Below are 7,118 nucleotides of genomic sequence, written 5' to 3' on the forward strand. Positions count from 1 at the left end.
AAAAAAAAAAAAAAAAAAAAAAAAAAGAAGAAGAAGAAGAAAATAATAAAACAAGAAATCCGATTGCAAAACGAAAACGTAAGAATTATACGACATCGTTATAAGAAAAAAAACAAAAATGTATAACTTACGGAAGAATATTTATATCTTGTAATATTTGTGTTTATTCCTTTTGATAACCGAGAATAATCTTTTGCATGCATGCGCGAATACAAAAATACGATGATAATTCGTTAATCACGGACCAAGCAATACGAGATTCAGGAATATTCAATGTGCCAAAGGCATATTTTCAATCAAATGTTTCTTTTTTTTTTTCATATTCCTTTATACTTGCTATCATAATAAATTGTAATAAATGTTATTCCGATTTATATTATTATCAACACATTTCCTCATTTCTGCGTGTTCGAAACTTTAGATAGAAAAATCATATGTTTTTATCGGAATTTTACAAGGATTATTGCATTGCACGTACGTATACGCCCATATTATAAAACACATATATAAATATAAAAACACATATACACACGTCACCTAATAACGTACACTTACGCGCACGTATGAATATAAAATCGAAAAAAAGAAAAAAAAAAAAAGAAATAAATAAGCCGAAGTTTAAAGGAAGGAAAACAAGAAAATACCAATATTGTAAATAGTGTACGAATTGTGCGTTTAGATTTATCGATAATCGCATTTCAGACGAAAGTCTCAAGAAAGTGATTTTAGAGAGGAACGATGAAAGTAATCAAAAGAAAGAAAAAACATTTTAACAAAATTGCAGAAAAAAAATGAAAAGGAAAAAAAAACACAAAAACAGAAATTTACAGAAAAATAAACGTATGTATGAAAGAAGAAACAGAAAGAATGAGAGAGATCTTTCGTAATTTTCGTCAAAGATTTCACGCATACGAATTAAAATATATATATGTATAAATATATGTATAACATATATTAATGTCGTATTAATATTAATTTTACAAGATACAAAATACCTGTCGACTACATCATCGAAAAAAATGTCTGCTCTATGGATATTAAGAATAATAATATTAATAATAATAGTAATAATTATAATAATGATAATTATAAAAAGTAAGTGGAAGAAGGGGGAAAACAAATAAAAAAAAAGAAAAAAAAAATTGAAAAAAATAAAGAAAGAAAAAAAAAATATAAAAAGGAGGAAAGAATCAATGAAAAAAAAAAAAAACAAAAAAACTTCCGTCAATGCTTCCTCTTCATGAAGAACTTCCCCAAGCGTTTTTCTCCTGAACTTAATTAACTAACCCCCGTCCAAACCACCCCCTATCTCTCTCCCTCTCTCCCTTCTTCTCAAAGTAATTCGCTTTATAGATTAGCGTTTGACTTATTCAAGGAAAGGAAAGGCGCCGATTGTTCGAGAAGTTTCTAAACCTCCAGAGAAGCCAGGTGGTTCGCGCACGTAACGACCAGGGGATGAAAAAGGAGAAGGAGGAGGAGGTGGAGGGGATAGGAATGCGGGATAATAACAGTGATAAGGAAGATAAAGAGAAGAGATTAAATAGAAAACTTAAAGATAACAGAGAAAAAGAGAGAAAGAAATAAAAAAGAAACAATAAAATCGAAGAAGGGATTATTCGAAAAGCGAAGGGAAAAACTGTGCTCGTGGCGAATGCAACCCTTGTCGTACTTATAAGCCGCTCAAATTCTCGAAACGAGTTAGTTTTCTCTTTGCGTTATCCTCTCTATCATTTTCTATCTTCCCCTCCCCCCCCACCCACCCCCCATCACCCCTCTCCCACCCCTGGCCACCCTTTTTCCTTCTTTGTCTGTCTCTCTTTTTCTTTCACGCTGTTTCTTTCATTCACTTTCTCTCTCTCTCTCTCTCTCTCAATCTCTCTCTGTTTCTAACCCCTTTGGATTCGATCTATCGGCACAACTCGGGGCTCTTCCTTCTCCTCGACTCGATTTCCAGATTAATTAAGGATCGGTGGTCTGAAAGGACGCCCTCGAGAACCTTTAAACGAGGTCGAGTGTCCGTTTGGGAAGGCGTAACGAGCGCCGATCCGAGTCGGTTTCACGAGACACCGAACTCGATAATGACATTTTCCAACGACGAAGGTAAGTCGATCCTACCATTTCCCGTCTATCGAGAGAGAAAAAGAAAAAGAGAAAGAGAGAGAGAGAGAGAGAGAGAACGAAAACGAAAGCGATACAAAACTACATATAACTTTCTTTCCCTTTTGTTTTTTTTTTTTTTTTAAAATTCTCTTTTTCTTTCCTTCCTGTTGATGCAATTTTGTACAATTGATAATCTGCTACACAGCCTTCGGCTGTACCGAATACTATCGGTATGGGTTCGGTAAAGAAGAAAAAGAAAAATAAAAACAAAGGTTTCCGAGAGATTCGCGTCAGTGGCGACACGAGATCTATTGGATTCTGCCATTGGAAAGACTAGCGGACATGTTGCCTTTTCGTGAAATCCCATAAAGCCGAAAATAGAGTGTGAGAGAGAGAGAGAGAGAGAGAGAGAAAAATATATATGTATATAAAAAAAGAGAAATTTCCTTTCAGTTTTCCGTAGAGATAGGCATCAGTAAATAATCTTTCTCTCTATCCACCAGTAGAATACCCAAACGGAATCCGAGTTGTTTGCTTTAGGAATGTGTCTAGGAATTTGTTCCGTTTGAACGGTATTTATAACTGTGAAATCGTTGAAAGACAACAAAAATTCGTCTCGTTTCGTTTTCCTAAAAGCAGGGATTAGTATAGGTATATGAAACGGGCTTTTAATTTTGGCGAATGAATGAATGAATGACTTGGGACGATAACAAAAACGATCCTGATCGATATATCATAGACGAATAAGAGACTTTGAAATATTAGGAATATACAACACAACCCAACGACATCCTCTTCGCGATGATACTATATGCATGTATGTGTATATATGTTATGTACGTTTACGCTCGTACGAAAAGAGTATACATTCCAAAGATAAATCAATATCAAAGGATCCTTATGTAGTATCCGTTTTTCTTGTTTTTCTTTTTTTTTTTTTTTTCATTTTTTATTCGTCATCCTAGGAGACTTTTTTCTCTCTCTCTTCTCTTTTCTTTCCTTTTTTTTTTTTTGCACTTTCTTTATAAACGAACAAGTTCGCGCTTGGACGAGCATCAAAAAAAAAAGGAAAAGAAAAAAGGAAAAAAAAAAAGAAAAGAAATCCTTTCTCTTTTCCTACTACGAAGAATTGATATCGTTGAAACTGCGGTTCCTTTTATTTTTCTACTAGTTCTCAAAGATGGACCGTTTTCCACAACTCTCCACTTCTCTTCCACGATTTCTAACGGGTTCGATAAAACGATTGAAGTGCACGATGAACGATTACACTCGAACAGACTTTTTCATTCGTTTTCCTATATTCGTTGCGGAGTGATACTAAAACCTCTGTCGGCAATCACTCGACACGGAATAACCCATATAATCTTTTTTCGTTGCTTCACATAAGAGAGAGAGAGAGAGAGAGAGTGAATCTTACCGATACCGTTTTAGTCATCCTTCTATCGTTTCGAATCGAGAGGTCGTTCGAGAAGTCTTTGTGGATGATGTGGTTACGTTGTAAAGATGATATCCGTTCGTTCCGAATTGAAAAAGTATACTTCCTACATTGTATATACTTACACCAACACATAGAACATTTTATTCTAAGAACACAAACACACACCCCCGTCACCGATGTTTTTTCCCTTTCTACAAAAGAGAAAATATGCTGCGACATCGAAGGAGGAACAACAACTATATACTATCCGTGTAGACGTATTAAACGTTTCCCTGTGTGTAGTCTCGTTTGTTTAAGTGTTTGTATGCGTGTCTATGTATTTCAGTAATGTATACCGGAAATTGATACGAAATCGATACAACCTACCCTTCTGTAGACGCATCGGCACTTAATATTACTTCGAAAACTCAAACGTTCGATCTTCGTCAAGAGTTAATGATTTATTTTTAATAGTTTTATTACGGTTTGAACAAACTTTTTCCTTTTAATTACTTTTCATTTTTTTTTTTTTTTCTACAATGGATTTTACGTTCGATCGTCGATATTATTTTTTACTTGTCATCACACATTTCTTTATTTTCGTCGTCAACGTAAACCACGATTAATCGGTTTGCATCGTTTTAAAGTAATCACTCTTCAAAATATCCAGTTAATCGCATTATTATTCATTTATCAATCACTACGGATATATTAAATGACCGCATATACATACAATCATAATTCAACACATAGAAATAGCCAAACCTTTATACGATGACAATTCATTTACACGTTGGATAGAGTAATACAACACAATGGCATTATTAAAGGTTTCGTTTTTGAAATGGAATTACAATAATATGTAATACGTAATATCATATCAAAACTATAATAGTAATGAGCGTGGAGAATAATATACGTTTCAAATATAATAATTAATAACAAATAATTGTGACAATAAGAAAGAAAATTCGTATTAATGTACTTATATTAAATTATTGGCCAAATAATTCACATAATTCTTTTCCATTTATTTTAATATTGGTAATATCATTTAAACGGATCGATAAGTAATATAAAAGTATATTACTTGATCGAATAAAGTTTAGCTAAATTTCACGCTGTATATTATATTCACGAGAATAATGTTACCATCAAATTAAAACTTTATCAAATTATCATAAATTCATGGTGTTAACAGTAGTGAATTTATGTACGATTTTCCAGTTAACTCATATGTCATTAATGGAACGTAATGAATCCTTCTAACAACGAATCAACGTGATATTTACAAAACAACATCTACGAACGAATTATAATCATTTCGAGTACCGTTGTTGCTCAGTTGGACGAGACAAATGTATATAACAATAAATTTGTTTAAAAATATTTCTTTTAAAATGAAAAATGTTTTCTTTCTTTTTTTTTCTCTGTGTATTATAAAATTGTAAATTACATAGAATATTTATCGTTAATTTTATGACGAGAAAAGAAAAAGAACGTGTCGTTAATTAATTCATTAAAAATATTCTGTATAATAAAATCTACGAATAAATTAGACAATTAAATTGTTGGTTTAATCGTACGTTTGCTTACCAATTTTTCGTTTTATTTGTTTTCCCCTTTTCTTCTTTTTTTTTTTTTTTGTTATTTTCTCTTTTTGATAAACACATAAAATATGAAATAAACATGCTAGTTAGATAAAAAAAAAAAAAATAAAAACCACGAAAGATATTCCTCTATTTCGATGTAAAATCTCGCGAACACAATATTCGCATAGTAGTACCCTTGTGGCTGGTAAAATTGGGCAGCACGACAAGGTAAAACAAGAAGGAGAAGAGACGAAGTGCATACATGCAAATACGCATACATACATATTATACATACGTATATACAACAAACAAACAAACAAATAAACAAACTTACATATCTACATAAATACATATTATGCATACATGTGTGTGTGTATGTGTGCATTCGCGATTGCTAGACGCGGTCTCGCGTTACATTACGAAACGGAGCATATTCTCTTAGCTTGTATATGATACATTTCGAACAGAAGAGCATTGCGTTAGCAACGAGCAACATGGGTATTATTGTCGTGTGCTTTTCTGGTCGCAACTATCTGTATACGATATAATCCCATCTGTCGGAAATAGCGGAGGAAACAACACATCCGGAATACGGTTTAAGTATATTGCGGAAAATTGTCCTTCCCGATATTAAACTACATTTGCAAATGAAATTGAATTATGTATCTATTGTTACTTAATACAAACGAATCGACGCTCCATTTTATTGGATTAATTATTATTATTATTCTTTTTTTTTTTAATTGCGAATTTTTAAACGTTTAGCAAAACATGCACATCGATACACGCGAGAATATTTTTCATTATTAATAATTTGGAATTCCTAAATACACAATACATGCCCGATACACGGATTTATGCACGAATATCTTGCTAATTAATTTTGAATTTTGAATTTTTTAATACTGCAACAATACGTCTATTATGCTATACGCGAATACTTTTATTAATATTCCTTTTTTTTTTTCTTTTTTTTGGTAATATATTAAAATTATAAGGAATTGTGAATGAATGCATAGCATAGGGAATAAATGAAATTTATTTAACGACGTAAAAATTCTGGCAATGTAAAAATATCGTTTGGTCCTTCATCGACAATGACATAGTAGGAATTAAATCGAACCATTCTTCGAAATGACTATATAGGAAAAACTCCGAATCTTATTCGTAGATTTCGCCAACAACGTAGAAATCTCTATCTCCTAGAAACATTGCCGATAAGGAATCCGGAATAGAACGAATGTGAAATTTTCAGTATTTAAATGGAGACATTAGAAAAGTTGGTCGTTCGCTTGAGAATCTGAGAAATGAGATAAGAATTGGAAATATTTTACGAGGACAAAATATTTTCTCCTTTGAAATTTCTACACGAAGGACAAACATATATATCTTGTAACAATTTACGTAATAAAAAGGAAAAAGGAAAAAGAGATAGAGAACATATTTTTTATATTTGATCTAAGAAATAAAAGGAAACGCGTAAAATGCGTGATATTAAATCATCCTTCGATCATCGATTCATAATTGTTAACGAGAGAATTTAGATTTCATTGTTGATAATTAAATAACCTAATGAATACGAAATTCGAATTTCAGGTGGAAACTAATAAAGAGATTGACAGTAAATCGAGTTGACATTCGATGTTAATTAATCTCTGGACTTTGATCGATACTAACTCGTTAACGTAATTATCAAGAATCATACTGTGTATGTGTTAAAATATCAGAGATATCTTTACGTTATATGCACAATATACATATGTATATACATATAACACATATGCATATACATATAAACATAAACCTACGTCGTAGGTTATTTGGTTGAACACGAGGTTCAAGTATCGTTCGCATTCATTATTACCTTGTAGGACACATCGTTGTCTTCGTGAATATGAATATCGCGTAATATTCAGAAATTGCATAGATCTAGATCTTACATATATGCACGCGTATTTGCTTGCTTAAGCATACACACTAAACGTGTATCCATAAACGTGCCATCCTAT

Source organism: Polistes canadensis, unplaced genomic scaffold (assembly GCF_001313835.1).
Source record: "Polistes canadensis isolate GaletaPanama2010 unplaced genomic scaffold, ASM131383v1 scaffold_122, whole genome shotgun sequence".
NCBI classification, from domain to species: Eukaryota; Metazoa; Arthropoda; class Insecta; order Hymenoptera; family Vespidae; genus Polistes; species Polistes canadensis.